At 42.7% G+C, this 19,291-nt stretch overlaps 1 protein-coding gene and 1 long non-coding RNA gene across 2 annotated transcripts in view; one reads left to right on the top strand and one right to left on the bottom strand.

Moving 5' to 3' along the window:
• Positions 1-19,291, bottom strand: part of CTNND2 (catenin delta 2) — a 943,287-nt gene that overhangs the window by 541,591 nt on the left and 382,405 nt on the right. The window lies entirely within an intron of this gene.
• LOC309659097 overlaps positions 6,831-19,291 on the top strand; it is a 219,034-nt gene continuing 206,573 nt past the window's right edge. The window contains exon 1 of the long non-coding RNA XR_014262586.1: positions 6,831-7,597. This is a non-coding gene — a long non-coding RNA (uncharacterized lncRNA). The remainder of the gene's footprint in view (positions 7,598-19,291) is intronic.

Below are 19,291 nucleotides of genomic sequence, written 5' to 3'. Positions count from 1 at the left end.
CATTATTTCTCATATTTGTGAGTATCTTTTTACTAATTCCACTCTCTAAATAGAGTAGGGGTCAAATTTTGCTTTTCTTGTAAGTTCTTTAAAATTTCTTTCATTCCTAAGGAATTAATTTGCTTTAAGTTCGAAGCAACAGATACTGCTTAGGAAATAATTTCTTACTATAGTCTAATCAATAATTATAATAAGAAGAGGCCCCATGATTCTTTTAATGACTTCATTTAACTGACTGACTTGAAATTGAAACTTTTTTGAATCAAATGGTGATATTTATTATTTATCAAAATATTTTAACAAATTGAAATGCTAATCATGGTATGCTAAATGTCAATTATTTCACTTTAACAATTGAGCTGTTGTCTTAAGGAATATTGAGTAGCATTGCTGGTACTTAAAATATTTCTTCAACTCCTTTAAAATAATTATTTATTCAAATCAATGATTCCACATGCCAAAGATTTACAGGGTTTCCAAAATGTACCTGCAGACTAAAGGAATAGCGTCCAATCACATAAGCCATGGGTTAATGTTAAAGGACTCAAGGAAACTGAGATTTAATCCAGTTTTCTTATACTAGCGTTGACCTTGAACTGCCCTTCAGTGTACAGCTGATATTTAGGCTGAGACCATCACTGCCCCTTGAGGTCTGGAACACAGTGCTTCGGACGCTTTCACTGCACAGTGGTAGGTGGGCGCCCCAGGCCCTCGCTGGATATTGCATATTCCAAGAGTCACAGCAGAGCTTCCATCCCCGGCTCTTCAACTTCTGAGTTCCTACTGCCTCATCTCCCGACCCTTGCAGACCACGTCATGAAGCTCAGCCCTTAAGTGACTTTTGCAACAGAAACTCATCCAAGTTCTAACTTCCAGCCTCCCTTACAGGGGCCTGAAGAGGATGGAGACACACAGAGCCCCAGCTCCTTCTCTGCCCCTCGCATCCCACACACCTCTTCCAAAGCCCCTCAACCCAATGGCCCCAAAGATGCTTCTCCCTCGAGAGGAACCATGAGGCCAACAGTGTCTGAAATCATTTCCTACGACTTTATTACCATGCCTCTCCTTTCCTCGCCCTATATCCTGCCTCACAGCTCTTCCTTTTTGATTCACTCACTCAGCATCCTTCATCACGATAATTCTGACCTGAGAGCATTACATTAAACAATGCCCCAGGCGCCTCCCTGTCTGTCTCTCCTCACCTGGATAAGATAGCTCCATGGCTATTCCGCCAAGGCTGAGTTTTAAAGTTTATTTATCTGTTGTTGTAAGGCATGAAAAAATAGCCCTAAAAAAATAGGGACCATGAAAGTGTGTGTGGTAACCTCAGGACCATCAGGAACGAATAGGTTTCAAACAGCCAGGCCAGGTTCAGCCGTCTTCTTTCTCCATCAGGCACGTCCTGTGCGCCCCACTCCCTGCCCGCCGTCCCCGGTTACCAAACAGTGCAGGGTCAGAACTGTCACGCTGACAGCATGTTTGGTTTTCATCCTAGCAGTGATTCAGGGCATCGGTGGTTTTACTGTCAGATTTCTTCATGGGGTTAACGCCATCAGAGCTGTTCCTCAGGCCCGTGATGCATAAAATGGGGTTCTTCAGTGGACGCAGCTACTGGCATTCTGCATTCCATTGGAAGCTGCAGTCGGGATTTTCAGTCCCCCACGCCACCCGCCACGTTAGGAACTTGGATGAAATACTACACATCTTGATGATAAACTTGGGAGAGGTCTATGCAATCGGGGGAGACAGAGATTTCCTCATTAGTACCAGTAAAGGGAACTCACCAGAGAGAATCCTCTGTTTAAGTACCATATTCCAAAAGCCCTTTACTCAGCCAGTTGTTTTGAAGTCCAAATTCATTTGCCCATGGAAACGGTGTCACTCATGATCATTAGTTCCACGTCCCACTCGTAATATTACTTTCTTTTTTCAAAACAAACAGCTTTTTATTGATGTATAATGTAGTTGATTTACAATGTTGTGTTAGTTTCAGGTGTACAGCAAAGTGATTCAGTTATACATATATTCTTTTCCAGATGCTTTTCCGTTACAGGTTATTACAAGAGAGTGAATATTGTTGCCTATGCCATACAGTAGGTCCTTGTTGTTTGTCTATTTTATATACAGTACTGTTAATCCCAAACTCCTAATTTATCCCTCCCCCTTAGCCCCTTTGGGAACCATACGATTGTTTTCTATGTCTATGAGTCTATTCCTGTTTTTCTAAATAAGTTCATTTGTATCATTTTTTAGATTGACAGTCTCTTGAATAAGTGGTGCTGGGAAAACTGGACAGCTACATGTAAAAGAATGAAATAAGAACACTCTCTAACACCATACACAAAAATAAACTCAAAATGGATTAAAGACCTAAATGTAAGACCAGATACTATAAAAATTCCTAGAGAAAAACATAGGCAGAACATTCTTTGAAATAAACCATAGTATTACTGGGCTCAGGGTCTAAGCACACTCTTTCCACTACACTAAGCAGAAAGTATGACCAGAGCTCTAAATATTTAAATTCTTAGGATATTCTCATATCCTAAGAATTTAAATATATTAAAATACATATTTCATGAAATCTAGATGGCTAGTTAGACCATGACTTTGTAATCGAATTAAACCAGGCTGCTACTACCGACTGCACTGCTCTGGCTTCATTATAAACCCATTATACAGAATATTTCAGATCTTCTGCAAAATTATTTTACTCAAAAAAAAGGGAAGGATATCAGTAAAATGCAATGGCAAAAGAGAACTGCTTTGAGCAGCTGCACATACACCATCTCAGTTTCCAGCTTAGGGAAATCTCCGTCTTTTCTAGCACATGTCTTTACAGCCAATAAGATGCTGGCACTTAAAGCTATTACCTCGCTCCCTTGTGTATAACTGGGGGATTTTTATATTGCTATAATGCTTCCCACTTCTTAAGGGTTTTTTTGAAGTAAGTCTTTTAACAGTGCGGTTTTACTGCATAGACTCCAGGATGACATTGAAAGGCACTTATAAGAGAGAAAATTACATTGATATATTTGGCCATTGTGTTAATTGCTAAACCAGTCTAAGATCTAGATGTGATTTTTTAAAAATGTATCTGATGGCTCTTAAACATTCTCATATCCTAAGAATTTAAATATATTAAAATACAGATTTCATGAAACCTAGAGTCCTTTCCACTACACAGAGAGTTCTTCAAATAGGACAGTTAAATTTCTTGTTCGTAGATATATGAGTTTACAGAATTTTAGAGTTGAAATAGGCTTCGGAACTGCTGTAACCTAGTGTATCTCAAATTGTGTGAGTCATGAATGCCTTTCAGGATCTAGTGAAACCTAGATGCCTCCCCAGAAAAAAATTCGTATCAAAACTTGGTATATACCTATAGGGAGTTCAGACCATTCTGAAACCCATCTACGGACATCTCATGAGTTCATGGTCTCCAGAATAAGAGCTCTGATCCTGTCCACATTCTAGATGTGAATCATTTTTCCTGTTTTATCCATCTAATTCCCCATTGCCCTGCAGGCTCAGTGGTGGTTGAAGGCTTGGAGAGAGGCCAGACCACTACAGGATTACTGTTTGTCAACTTGCTTCTGGTTTATTTCAAACATTCGTAAGTATTCAGAGATAAATTTACTATGCTGTGGTGTATCTGTCGCCCAGCTCTCTCTAATTATCAGCCTCTGGCTACCTGGTTTCATCTATTCCCCCGCCCTCACTTTTTTGGCTGAGGTATTTTAAAGACAAATCCATGGCATCCTACTATTTCATCCATGAAACCTGCAATGTGCATCTCTAGATGATGAGGATATACCATTATCCCAATTAGGAGAAATCCCTCCTATCATCTAATTCCAACTTCATATTAAAATTTCTCATCTTGGGACTTCCCTGGTGGTCCAGTGGGTAAGACTCTGCACTTCCAATGCAGGGGGCCCGGGGTTCGATCCCTGGTTGGGGAACTAGATCCCACATGCATGCTGCAACTAAGAAGTCTGCATGCCATAACTAAAGATCCTGCGTGCCACAGTGAAGATCCCGCATCCCGCAACTAAGACCTGGTGCAGCTAAATAAATAAATAACGTGACCATATAATATTAAAAAAAAATTTCTCATCTTGAAGAGTTTTTAAACAGTTGGTTTGTTTAAATCAAGATTCTCCAAAATTTGCACATTTAATTTGCTTGTTATCTCTTAACTCTTTTCTATTTATTAGTCCCTTCCTGAATGTTCTTTTTATTGATTTGTTTTAAAAAGAATTTTTAGTTTTTTTTCTCGAAGAATCTCCCACGTTCCGGGTTTGGCCAATAACTTCCTTGCACTCTCATTGAATTTCTTCTTCCATCCTATGAGGCCCTAAAATATGGGAATTAGAGACAGGTGATGTTTCTTTTCGGCTTTATTCTGTTTAATCTAAAAGGGAGCAAGAGTCTATGAGAATCCCTTCACTCAGTGGAGAGTAGGATCAATGGAAGACATATTTTTACCTTTCAATCTGAACTTCCCTCCTGTCTTTTATAAAAGTGTTTTCATCATTTTACTGATTCATTACTCTTCTAAGGAACAGGCCTTTCCTGATAAAGCAACTATCTTTTTCCTGCATGTGATCTGTTTGAAGAGCAGATGGGCTGTAATAAAGTGTATTCCACATACAATATGCACGGAAGCATCTGGCACAGTCCCCCTAAAAATGGCCAGGTCTTTCATGTTGGCTGAAGTTGAACTGAAAGAAATCTCATCAATTACGCCCAATAACTCTATCTCAGTTATTAAAATAAATAATCAGTTTCTGGATTAAGGAAAACAACTCACCACAACATAAACCAAGATTCTCTGTATTGACAACGGAATAAGAATACCCCTTCCCATTCTTGGTTACACATGACGTCAGCTTCTCCAGAATTGTGTGCTTATCTGGTACCGGAAACTGATAAACCAAACAGTAAAAAAAAACACCCAGTGAAAAGGCTGAATACTCAATACAACTTAGGAAGGCAAAAAAGTATCGCAGTTGGTTCACATCATACAGTCACAGGAAAAATGAATCCTCCAGGCACTCATTGCCAGTCTGTCACCCCACAAACCACCCAGCTTCATCCTCTAGTAGCTACTGGTACACATTCTAACAGAGATATTGGACACCAGGCTGTGAAGTATGCGATGTTAAATGCATCTCAAAGTCGGTTATGATCTTATCTGAAGAACATAAACAGAATTGATTTTTTTGCACTCTCTCAGGTAGACTTCAGATCTGCTACTCGGAGAAAACTAAGGATTATTATTAGAAGTGATATAGACAAAGCCTAATGAACCCTGATGTGAGGGCTGCATTTGGTAGAACATAAGCATGTCAGCCGTCAGCTCCGCTTAATGTGCAATCACTCAACAACTGCCTTGGAATATCTCTCTTACTGAATTTTCTTGGTGTTTAACTTTCTGTGCTTCTCAAGCGTATTTCAAAACTCCTTAAAAGCAGAGATGACTCTGGCTTAGGCACTGAAGGAAGACGGGTTATCTGATGGTCCATTCTTTCATTAGACAACTTGTTGCAACACTACGCTTACAAGCTTAGCCAACGTGACAGGACAGGATAAAAGGTCACAGTTCTTGTCCTCAACAGACTTACTTCTTTGCATCCCTCTTGAACCCATTCCTGGGAACTAAGGAGAAGCCGCAGAGTTTTCTGTGCTCCAAGAAGAAGGCAGGAACCTCCATGATGGACTCTTTCCAGGTAAGAGCCCCACTGTCCCAGGAGAATGGCACTCTAGAATCTGTGCTCCTGGCCAACAAAGAGTGACTGTCGGACCTCTCACCTGACCAAGGACCGTCCAAGCAGAAACTACTGAAGCCCTGCCTCTCGACACTGAAAGGGCCTTATACCACAATTTGAAAGTCACCGTTACACTCATAGGTTCAACAAATGCTTATTATGCAACTACTATGTGCTGTGCATTTTTTTTAGGTGCTGGTCATATGGTGCTGAACAAACTGATACCTTTCTTCGAAGAAACTAAACTCAAGGAGTCTTGCTGGGGGTACCAAATCCTACACAACCCATAATACACAACTAGCTCTAGCTGACAGTTGCTCTGAGTTGGGAAATGGAAGACTGGTCAAGGGATTTAATATCAGCTGTGCTGGTTGTGGGATCTAAGCAGTGGCTGGGCTAGTTACTTAGCGACTGTAGGAAGTGGTGGAGACCATACACGGCTGTGAATTACTTATAAAGCAAAAACGTATGATATAGAAATTACATGTGTATACAATGAGACTCAATTTTATTTTTTTGTTTACTTTTTTATTGAAGTACAGTTGATTTACAATGTTGTGCTATTTTCAGGTGTACAGCACAGTGATTCAGTTATATATCCATATCTGTATCTATATCTACATCTACATCTATATATTCTTTTTCAGATTCTTTTCCCTTACAGGTTACTATAAAATATTGAGTATAGTTCCCTGTGCTATACAGTAGGTCCTTGTTGGTTATCTATTTTATATATAGTAGTGTGGGGCTTCCCTGGTGGCGCAGTGGTTAAGAATCCGCCTGCCAATGCAGGGGACATGGGTTTGAGCCCTGGTCCAGGAAGATCCCACATGCCGCGGAGCAACTAAGCCCGTGCGCCACAACTACTGAGCCCACGCTCTAGAGCCCGCGAGCCACAACTACTGAAGCTCGCGCGCCTAGAGCCCCTGCCCTGCAACAAGAGAAGCCACCGCAATGAGAAGTCCACGCACCACAATGAAGAAAGTAGCCCCCGCTCGCCGCAACTAGAGAAAGCCCGCGCACAGCAATGAAGACCCAGCGCAGCCAAAAATAAATAAAAAAATAAATATATATAGTAGTGTGTATATGTTAACTCCAAACTCCTAATTCATCCCTCCCCTACCCCCTTTCCTCTTTGGCAAACATAAGTTTGTTTTCTATGTCTGTGGGTCTATTTCTGCTTTGTAAATAAGTTCATTTGTATCATTTTTTTAGATTCCACATGTAAGCAATATCATATGATATTTGTTTTTCTCTGGCTTACTTCACTCAGTATGAGAATCTCTTGGTCCATCCATATTGCTGCAGATGGCATTATTTCATTCTTTTTTTATGGCTGAGTAATATTCCATTGTATATATGGACCACATCTTCTTTATCCATTCATCTGTCCATGGACATTTAGGTTGCTTCCATGTCTTGGCTACTGTGAATAGCGCTGCAAGACACTCTTAAAAAAAAAGACATTCTATCCTTGCTTTCCACACCGTCCATGCCAGCACTCCCTGTCTCACCTCCACCATCTACCTTGACAACTCTTAGGGGAAGCCTCTGTGTGCTTTCATCCCTGTTCACACCAGCCACCAAAAAAGCCCAGGAACCCTGGATGCCCATCAGCCCCTAGACCATCATCTTCATGAGGCTTTGTGCATCTCTTGTCTAAGTCCATCTTGCATCCTCACTAACCCCTGGAACCCTTCCACTGTGTTCTCTTCCACTTTGTCTTCATGGAAAGATGGAGAAGGAAGCTCTCAATCCCAAAAAAGTGTATTTTTAAAAATCATGACAAAGAGGACCTTGAAAATACCGATAGAAATTTTATAGTCAGAAATTGAGGCAGCATGTATTTCACACAAAGGAAATACAATGAATCATGTACTGGAAATGCAAAGGCATGTGTAAGTGTATGATTTGTATTTTAACATCAAATATGAGCACTAATAAAAGTTTTAATAATGTCCATAGTTAGCATATGAAAATTTAATTGTCATCTGGATTATTATATTCATATTAGAAACAGTATCGATGATGAAACTGTACATAGCAACAGAAACAAGCCTAAAAATTGCAGCAAGGGAGTATTTATGACTTCACAGGGGTCAGCTTGCATCTCCCCCCTCAGCATCTTCAGACTGCCATCTGTCGCCTCAGCAATCAATGTCGCCTCAGCAGCCTGCAAATGCACATGGCACACAGGGAGAACACAGCTTACCATTGCTCCTGTGCTATCAAGTGTCTGAACGAGGTAAGGGTATATTTTCATGCTTCATGAGAGTTGCAAGTCTTAATTTCTTTGCATACCCTACTGTGACAAAAACAAACCATGACTATCAGCTCTTTACTTCTTCTGGGCTATTACATTTAATTTGGGAATATTTCCCTTCAACTGAAAGATCAGTGGCCTTGGTGACCCCCAGATATCACAGGTGAGTTATTTAAGATTTTCATATTATTACTTTAAGTTTTTGCTTTCCAACATTTCTGTTGGATGAATTCTGTAAGCTACCAACCATGTGGTAACATGATTTCAAAAATAAGCAATAATAAATGCATCTTTGTTAGAAATTCAAATGGCATAAGGACGTACCTTCTGATATTGTTTGTATTCAAAAGCAACAGATCCATGCAGGTTTATTAACCTCACATAAAGACAGCTTTAGTCATGTGGGCGAAAACATGAAAAATTTTCACCCAAACTCTAGGGAAGCCAGAGAGAGCTGAACATCTCAACGTATTTTGCAATTAGATTTGGCATTATTTTTCTTTCTGTAAACTGACTTAAATATGCTTGTACCTCCAAAATGCCTTGTCTATACCTTGTGACAATTAATTACGTAACAAATAAGGATGCTCTAATGAATAGGAGGTGGAAAAAAATCTAAACCTACATATGTTCTCTTTATACCTCCTTTTCCAATCTCCAATCTTGGGAGTGGGGGACATTCAGAGAGCAGCACACCATGGAAATTACTCACAGAGAAAAAACTCTGCCTGAACGACATCAAATCAGTATTTGCATTTAAATGGCTTTACTATTACCTCATCCTGAAAGATCACTATCGAAGCACAAAAGATATGAATGAGAGTACAAGAGAATCATTGCATTTATAATCGACATTCTCTGGAAGGTAAATGTTTGGTCACTATTTACAGCTTTTACATGTGAATAGGATAACTATAGAGAATATAAACACAGCATTTGCTTGTCCCATAGCAACACCCACCGTCTCTATGGGGCCACTTCCACTCCTTGGATAAAATCCTAGGCGGATGGTCTTTGTTTCCTCCTCCTCCTCCTCCTCCTCCTCCCCCTCCCCCTTCTCCCCCTCCCCCCTCCTTCCCATCCCCCCTCCTTCCCGTCCTCCCCCTCCCCCTCCCCCTTCTCCCCCTCCCCCCTCCTTCCCATCCCCCCCTCCTTCCCGTCCTCCCCCTCCCCCTCCTCCTTCTCTTCCTTTTTCTCTGCCTTCTCATTCCTATGCCTATCCCCATTCTTATTATCCTTACATTGATTCCTCAGATCATAATTTTAGAAGTCTTTTGGTCACGACTAATCATAAAAGTGAGATAATTTCAGTAATTAAAATGCCCAATCTCTTGTAAGAGTCAAAATTCCAAAATATATATACGGTTTCATCATGAGTCTTCCCAGGTAGGACGTGCTTCAGTTGGGAAGTCTCTGGTCGTACAGTCGAGAATGTGGGACTTTTCACTGACCCCCTTGCCTTGCATTTCTTTTTCTTCACACCCAAGCTTGCTGGCCGGGGTTTCCCACTTCTGCAGGGGTCACCGTGGGTGGGAGTGAGTGCTGAGGACGGGAGAGTCTGATTGCAGGAGCAGGTCGTGGCCCAGCCTGCATGCTCTGGAGCTGACTCTTGTGGGAGAGATGTTCAACAGTGAACATCTGAAGGCCACTGCCTGGGTACTGGACGTGGGCAGTAGCTCTCCACTGTTCCTTTGCTAAGACCCACCCCAAGCCCTGCGTGAGCACCTGAGGGTGCCCCTGCAGCCTTCTTTGCTGAAGTTTCCTGCTCCTGGTAGGTCTCTTGAGTGGGCTTCTTTCCCAATGATCCAGCAAGGCACCCACCCCAGAGTCCGTATCTGGCTTTCGCCCTACAGTCCAAAGGGCCATCTTCTCTCCCATGGCCCTGTGCTCTGCTGCCGAGGGCCACTCCAGCCAGTTTCCTGCCTGGAGGCTGGGTAGGCTTGAATCAGAGTATAAACCATTTCTATAAAAGAGCGTTGATGCATTTCTAAGAAAATTTCTATAAAAGAGAGTTGATGCTTCTAAGGAAACTAGGTTGAATGCTCTGGAAAGGCATTATGAAAAGTTATTGAATAACTTAGGAGAAAAAAAATGGACAAAGAGGGAAAGAACCATAAAATTAAAAAATCCGTCAAGAAGGTCTCTGTATTCAAATTGTTTCACAAGTAACTCTAAGTCTGCTTCTCTTTAAAGACACCAGACCTGGAAGGGGCAGGACTGTAGCATTAGGGGTGCAGTTTGTACAGAATGGGTGGGGAGGCAACGCAAGCAGCAGGCCCCCATGCAGAGAAAAGGCCCAGCTCCCAAGCAAAAAGTTAGTGAAGAAATCCACATTTACAAGGTGTATGTCAAAATAAAATACCCGATGTACACATGTATCATATTTACGATTCTCTGTTTGAACCAGGTTTTTCAACTGCCTGACCCTCTCCCCACCATTGCTGACTTTGTGGGCACGCAGAGTTTCCATTCTGCCCTGTCGTCTCCTTGCCTCAGGTGGTGGAATCAGGAGACAAAAGGAAAACCCAAAAAAATCTGAGGCAGAAAACAAAAACAAAACCTCTTCTCATGTTGGTTCTCCCTTAAGCCATCCTCCCCTATCTGTTTTTTCTTTCAAGTCCCAATTCTATTAGTCTACTTATATCTCCACTTTTGCACTTCATAATCCCTCAGAAAGTCAGACAGGCTGGTTTCCATGAAGGGAATTCATTGCCCCCCAAAGTAAGCTCCTCAGTCTTTTTCCATCGAGTTACTTCCTGGAGCAATGACACGGGTGCCCACCCTGGTTCCTGTGCTATTGGGCTCGGTTTTCTTCCTCTTTCTCTGACTACTTATTTTTCCTCTTCTTCCATGGCGCCTGCATGGGCACAACCAAGGTCCTCTGTTTCAGCTTATTCTCTTCCCCTTGCTCACAACTCCTTGTTATTTCAACTCACGCTTCTAGGGTGTTGCCAAGGGTGTCCGGGTGCCCACAGCTGAGAGCACTGCACTTTGCCACTGGCAGGGACTCCGTAAAGCCCATGAATAAATGGCTAACTTCCACTGTCAGCCTTGACTTCTCCCCAGACTCCAAATCCACATACTCGGGGGCTATCACTGGGCAGTGGCCAACAGGGACAGCTGCTTAATTAAGACTCTTTTCCGGGCTTCCCTGGTGGTGCAGTGGTTAAGAATCCGCCTGTCAATGCAGGGGACACGGGTTCGAGCCCTGGTCCGGGAAGATCCCACATGCTGCGGAGCAACTAAGCCCGTGTGCCACAACTACTGAGCCTGCGCTCTAAAGCCCGCAAGCCACAACTACTGAGCCCACATGCCACAACTACTGAAGCCCGTGTGCCTAGAGCCTGTGCTCCGCAATAAGAGAAGCCACCGCAATGAGAAGCCCGTGCATTGAAACAAAGAGTAGCCCCCGCTCACCGCAACTAGAGAAAGCCCGCGTGCAGCAACGAAGATCCAATGCAGCCAAAAATAAATTAATTAATTAATTTAAAAAAAAAACTATTAAAAAAAAGACTCTTTTCCTTTACCTGGGCTACAGAAGTGATAATAAAATATCATTGATGATAATAAAATGACAAACATTATATTATAAACAGTACGAGGCATGTCAAGGACTTACAAAGTGCTGGGAACATAGCTAGCCCTCCACAAATAGCAGCTTTGTTAACTGCTTGTTAGATAGCACCTCACGGATGTCACCTCAAATCTGTCCAAACCTTAACCTATTTCCTCAAACTCAAAAAGTGGTTCTCTTCCTCTGTGCCCTGCTTCAGTAACTGAATTAGCACAGCTTTAATCATTGAGACTAGTAATCAATTTCTGAGTCATTTTCTACTTCTTTCTCAAGCCTCACATCCAATAAATTGCCAAATCCCGCCCATTCCCCCAACCTCCCCCAAAATCTAAAAATTAAATCTTAAAGCTGAGCTGTGTTCCTCTTTATGTTCCCACCGTCACTGACCTACTTTGGGCCCTCGTCACCTTTCATCTAGACCCTGCAGGAGGCCCCTCACTGCGTCATTGTACAATGGACTCCCTTGTAGAGTACTAGTCCATAATAGCTCCCCTTGGCTTCGAAAACACCCTTGTATGGTTGCCAGTAATGTCCCTACGTAATACTGTCTTTAAACGGCTCAGAAACTTTCAATGGCTCTTTACCACCTGAGGAATCAATCCAGGTGATTCTAAGCAACGAATGGCCTGACCTCAACCCACCTTTCCAACCTCCTCTCCCAGGTGCAGGCAGGCAGGCACCTGTGATTCCCTGCACGTGGCACTTTCTCAGATTTCCAGTCTTCCAATCATTGTACCCCCTTGTGCAGAAGAAACTTTGCTTCCATTTCAGACCATAAAAGTCCTACCTGTATTTCAAAGCCCATCACTTTCCTGATGTTCTCCTAAATAAACTTTCTTTGGAATTAAAGAATTAATTCCTTCTCTATCCTTCTGTGCTACTTCCTCAAAACTGTCATAAACCATGTATTTTTCCATGTTTAATAATAATCTATACACACGCATACATTATATACAAATATATTTCGACACATACATATATGTTATAGACTAATAGACTACATGCTCACTGAGGATTTTACTTATCTTAATTTTACTAACAGAGCAGTGGATGGGTTCAAAAATGAATGAATGAATGTATGAATATATTCTATGCTATATACATATCTACCTGTGAGTTATGGCATTTTGAAATGTGTTATAAAATATATGGCAGGAAACACATTTTTTTCCAGATTATATAAAATAAATCCCCAAAGTTGTTAGTCAACACTGGCTTATATGTTATCTATTATAAATTTATTACAATCTAAAAAAACTTTTTGGCTGAACAATGAAGATCAGACTTCAAATCAGATGGACTTAGACTCACTTTGTGCTACATTTTTCACATATTCCAATTACAGGGGGCAGAAATCCTATAAAATACTCTGGTGCCTTCTAGATCCTTCCATCTCTCTACTTTGAGCATCCATTGTCTTACGACCTCCAGTCCTGTTGGGTTTCTGATAGTTTCTTCCTCTCTGTGTAAGACCTCCAGGTACACAGTCTGGGGATGACCCACCTGGCACTTTTATTTGACTATTCCTTTAAATTCCTTTAAAGATATTCCTCTAGATGTATCTGGCCCCTTGCCTCCACATGCTGCACTCCTAGGACAAGCAAACTGTGCCAACCCAAACTTCCAGAGACCAAATTCTCTCCTGGAACTTGGTACCCTTTCCTTAACAGATGCCTGGAGTCTATTAACCTGATAGCAGTCTCTGGTGAGAGACCCAATTCCTGGGTGTTAGGGAATGATCTCCCATTTGTATATAATAAGGGACAATTCAACAGAAAGCCCCTTTGAGAAGAAAAAAAGGCAAAAGCCGTGAAGAAAAGAATTATCAGAAGTCTCACTGAAAAGAGATCCCTGCAGAAGACTGTAACTATAATTTGTGTCCATAGTTCAGGAAACATTCAATACCTTATTAGATAACAGGGATATGTACAATGTTTAGATTCTCCACTTCTACCCATTCTCTTTATGCATGCCATCGTACCATGAGGTCAGCCTGGATAACTTCTACCTTTCAACACACACTTTAGACAACAGTCTTCCACGGGCCATCTCCTACCTTGATGTTCCTCTCAGTGTGCTTTACTTCACACCTGTATTTTAATATCTATCACCTCATTATGCATTAAACATCTGACTCCCTCCACCACTAGGAAATCTGAGTGCTTAGAGGATAGAAACTATTTTTATTTTAATTAAATATCTTCTACTGCTATTCAGATCCCCAACCGGAGTCATCTGTCCTTAAATGTTGGTGGAAGGAACAAACCTGAAAGAATCAAGGCTTTGATTCCATCTAAATGACAACACTCCAAGTTGGAAAATAAGTTCTTATTCTTTATCCTGACAATTGTTCCAGAACCCCCAGGTGGCTGATGCATATTTGGGGAACAAGTTAGATGCCTTTGGGAGATGCAGTCATTTTCCTGCCACGGCGGTGTGACATCCTCAGCTAATTATGATGTTCTGGTTCCACGATGATGGGGGTGCTGTTGGGGAAAAGGATCTCGGAATTTTTGAAGCTGAAATGGTGCTCCCTCAAGCATTGTAGATCCTGCCTTTGATAATGCCAAATGGAATTCAACTTCGCGGTACCCTTCTCTCTTTGGGTGGGATACTGCTTTAGGGAGCCCTTTCAGGCACCCAGATGGCAGACAATTGTGAACCCAGCACATGCTTCAGCCCGAGACTTGAAGTGCTGCTTAGTAATATGAGTTGGGTGTATTTTCAGCTGGATTATGCCTATGAAGAGGAAGAAAGTGCTCAATGCCTGTGTTTGAGACACGTTCATACTTACTCCATAGAGTTCTCAGAAAATCTGGGGTAGGGGGTGGGGAGTGGGTATCAGGGCTGGTCTGATCCTCTCTTAAACTCTCGTTACAGAAAAAACCAGTGACTAGAAATCAGACGGAGTTTGGCCCCATATAACTTGGATTCTGTTGTTGGAGCCTCATGCGGTTAAGATGAGGACAGCCCAGTCTCACTGCTGTGTATTGTGACGGTCTCTGCAACGGACTGAACTGTGTGTCCCCAAGCCCCCCGCCCTGCCCCACCCAACCCCATATTCGTATGTTGACATTCTAACCTTCCAGCACGATGCTCTCAGGAGATGGGGCCTTGGGAGGTGGCCAGGTCATGAGGGTGAAGCCCCAAGATGGGATCAGTCGCTTTTAGGGACCCCAGGGAGCTCTGTCACCCACTCTCTGCCATATGAGGACACAGTGAGAAAACAGCTCTGCCACCAAGAAGGAGGGAGCTCACCAGAAGCCCCTCCACGCCGGCACCCAGATCTCAGACTTCAGCCTCCGGAACTGTGAGAAAGAAATTGCTGGTTTTTTTAGTAGCCTCCTAGTCTGTGGAACTTGGTTAGAGCAGCTCGAATGGACTAATAAGACAGTCTTATGCAGGCTACAGGGTCCACCTTGCAGAGGTGGGCAGGGGATTCTGCTCCGAGCATCTCCATCTTCCAGGAGCGGGGCTTCTGAGCGGGGAAGGGATCCTCTTCTTCAGTGGCACAGGGTGGTCCCCGTGGGCTCGCGGGTGTGGCAATGAGCTACGCGGTGTCCCCACCCCCGCCACGAGGCTGCTGAAAGCCTGTCACAGGCCCGTGGATGGCCAGCAGCCGGGTCTGAGAGCACGTGTACACCTTTTCCTCGTGGGGTTTCCCAAGTCTTTACAGTGATCGGTCCTATGAGAACCAGATGATGAGGGTCCAGCCCACCACCTGGAGTTGCCCAGATCACACACTCCCGGGCGTATCGGCATCGACAGAGCCCTGGGCACCAGAGGAATCGAAGGGCAAGCGATGCAGGACGTATTCCACAGCCGTGGCACTGAGGTCCCACATGCAACGCTCCGGAATACTTAGAATAACCCTGAGTGGGCTGAGCTCCAGCAAATCAGGAAAGGATGCACTGGACATACAAAGCCGTAGGATTTTACTTGGTCAGCATGAGCTGCAGATGAAGGCATGTTATTTACTCTACCTCTTTGTCTTCAGGCACTCAACTTTATGTTATGGCTGCTAGGATTTAGAATTACTTTAAGTATATGAAATAATATTCTACTATCTCTGAGGAGTAATTCTAAGAAAATAATTCAGCTACTAGAAATTGCTGGTCTCTCCTTGGCCCAGAAAAATTTCGCTTACAAAACACTTCCTTTTCTTAGGGACAAAACTATTTTGTAGCCAAGGTTCTCTCTTCCACATAGCGTTTTAATACAAAGCTTTAGGCTGAAGGGGATCCTGTTTTCCTTGTGTTCATGTTGATAGTCGGCTAAGCAAACAATTACTGTGTTCATCAGACTTCAGGTTGAAACAACAGATGCAGAGCTGGAGAGGAAGGGGTTTCCCTTCTGCTTCTGATATGATAATGCAATGGAGAAAATTAGTTTTCTTTAATGTAGCCCCAAACACCATTTAACGACACATTATCAAGTGAAGTCATCTCTTTTATGTTGCACTCTGAAAAATTTTTAATATTCATGTGGAAATAAGAAATGCTTAGAGTTAGAAAAAAAGAAATGTAACATAAAAAATTCCTCCAGGATGTAGCTCAATTGCCAAGTCATCATTTAAATGACAAAACAGGTAATATTGATGTTAGAACTGAAGGGAATCACTAGAAATATCATTAAGTCAGGGTGACTTTAATATGATATTAACGTGATTTGACTTTAACATAGGTAACTTATCGATATCTTTTGATTTTTTTAGAGCCAAAAACCAATCAACTGCTTTAAAATGCAAGAGTACCATGAAGATCAAATAACTAAGTCTTAATAAAAAAGACTACATTTCCAGTAACTCTAAAGTCTGGCGTTCTGTTGGTTTCCCTAAGGGATTGCATCAGTGAACAGGTTTGAGTTTTATTGGCTAAAGGGAACAATTGTCTGTAAATACAGGCATTTTGACTTATAAAAGGTACTTGTAATACAGAGGGAGGATGCCAGAAATTACAGACATTGTGGAACTATAAAAAAAAAAAAAAAACTATTTAAAAAGGCATCCCATAGGATGTCCTATGACATTGATCTACTTGGAAACAGCTTTATATTTCCTCTGATTCTCCCATCCAATAGTAGACTTGGGGGGTGCAGGGAGGAAAAGAAAGTAAATAATGGAAAAAAGTAAGAAAAGTATGGGGGGGGGACTTCCCTGGTGGTGCAGTGGTTTAGAATCTCCCTGCCAGTTCAGGGGACACAGGTTCGAGCCCTGGTCTGGGAAGATCCCACATGCCATGGAGCAACTGAGCCCGTGCACCACAACTACTGAGCCTGCGCTCTAGAGCCCACGAGCCACAACTACTGAAGCCCATGTGCCACAACTACTGAAGCCCGCGGGCCTAGAGCCCGTGCTCTGCAACAAAGAGAAGCCACAGCAGTGAGAAGTCCACGCACCGCAATGAAGAGTAGCCCCTGCTCGCCGCAACTAGAGAAAGCCCGCGTGCAGCAACAAAGACCCAACGCAGCCAAAAATAAATAAATGAATGAATAAATAAATTTTTTAGAAAAAGAAAAAAAACCCAAAAGTATGGGGGGGGTGGTAGAGAGTGAATCATGTAAGAGAGCTTGAAAGTAGGAGAATATTTATAATTATAAATATAAATTGACCAGTAGAAAAAAGGGCCACAAAGAGTTCCAAAGGAAAATAAATAAGAAATGAGTGTTTGGTTTGTTTATTTTTTTAAAAAGGTACAACTCATATAAAATCTCTGAAGTAGGAAAAATCTTGAGAGTCCATGTAGTAGCCCTTTCCCTTTCTTAAGGCAGAAATGCATTTACATTATAGCACAGACATGGCTGTTCCAAACAGGGTTTACTGGGGAGTGTGTTTAAATTTCTCACCTTCTCTAGAGAGGGTTCCCCTCCTTAGGAAGATAGAAATGCTTGTCGTAACTTTCAGGAACAGAATCAAATCTTTACAAGGTACAAAAATGACAATTTTTTAAAAAAAAGTCCTGCATTTTGCAGTCAGACCAAAGCCCCTGCTACTTAAAGTGTGGTCTTTGATCCTGGCAAGATGGGAGTCATCTAAGAGCTTGTTAAAAATGCTGATTCTCAGGCTCCATAGCTACCCTGTCTGAATCTGCATTTAGCAAGACGCTCGATTCCTACGATCAGTAGTTTCAGATGCACTAGTCTAAATAACTGTTATGAGAGATAAACTGAGTTTGTTTAGGTGGTTATCATTTATGACAACTTTACCTCGTGGTTATGTTTATATAATTTGAACGGCCCTAATTCCAACTTTTCTTTTATTAGTTATTACTAAGACTCTCTCTAATTGTACATATTTGTGAGTGGCATTAAAAATTATGTAAGAAACCGAATTCAAAGTAATGAAAAAGTAAATAGACTCACATTACAATGCATTTGCATAGAAATTCTGCCTCTAGCTTTCGTCATCATTTCATGAAAGGGGAACACGTAGCAGAGTTTCTACATGGCAAACAGGAAACTCATACTGCGGTACTATGTCCAAGAATTTGAACTTTAGGATAATAAGGCCTTGCACAGTAAAAGCCCTGTGGCATTTCACATTGTCTTGCTGAGAGCTGACAGCAGTTATTCTTTAAAGCAGAGGTCCTCAACCTTTTTGGCACCAGGGACCAGTTTCGTGGAAGACAATTTTTACACCGACGGCGAGGCGGGGGGCGGGGGGGGGATGGTTCAGGCGGTAATGGAGGGATGGTTCAGGAGGTAATGGGGAGGACGGTTCAGGCGGTAATGAGGGGATGGTTCAGGCGGTAATGGGGGGATGGTTCAGGAGGTAATGGGGGGATGGTTCAGGCGGTAATGGGGGGATGGTTCAGGAGGTAATGGGGGGATGGTTCAGGCGGTAATGGCGGGATGGTTCAGGCGGTAATGGGGGGATGGTTCAGGCGGTAATGGGGGGATGGTTCAGGCGGTAATGGGGGGATGGTTCAGGCGGTAATGGGGGGATGGTTCAGGAGGTAATGGGGGGATGGTTCAGGCGGTAATGGGGGGATGGTTCAGGCGGTAATGGGGGGATGGTTCAGGCGGTAATGGGGGGATGGTTCAGGAGGTAATGGGGGGATGGTTCAGGCGGTAATGGGGGGATGGTTCAGGTGGTAATGGGGGGATGATTCAGGAGGTAATGGGGGGATGGTTCAGGAGGTAATGGAGGGATGGTTCAGGAGGTAATGGGGGGATGGTTCAGGCGGTAATGGGGGGGATGGTTCAGGCGGTAACGCAAGCCATGGGAAGCGGTGGGGAGCTGCAGTTGAAGCTTTGCTCGCTTGCCCGCCGCTCACCTCCTGCTGTGTGGCCAGTTCCTAACAGCGGTCTGCGGCCCAGGGGTTGGGGACCCCTGCTTTAAAGGAATCATTACTCTCAGCATTTCTATCATGTTTTCTCAGAAAATGTTAAAGGTCATTTCACTTTCCTAAGAAAAAATTACCTAACATTTAATGAGTCAGAGACATATTATTTTATTTGGTTTCTATCTGCAGTAGGCAAAGATCACAACCAAAGTTTTAACCCAGGATGTGTTGGGGAGTTAGAATAATTGATCCAGAGCCATGGTTTTGGGGAAGGTTAGAGATGGCAGGGATCCTACATTAGTACCGAGATGGTTTCAAGGAGGAAGGTAAATGATGGAGGCAAGCTTAGAGAGTGGGGAGACAAGAAGCCCAAACTTCAAGGACTTCCCATTCCATT

The sequence above is a fragment of the Balaenoptera physalus genome (genome assembly GCF_965194825.1).
Source record: "Balaenoptera physalus genome assembly, chromosome: 3".
Lineage (NCBI taxonomy): Eukaryota > Metazoa > Chordata > Mammalia > Artiodactyla > Balaenopteridae > Balaenoptera > Balaenoptera physalus.
The sequence above is the reverse complement of the archived record's forward strand: the minus strand, read 5'-3'. Positions and strand labels throughout refer to the sequence as shown.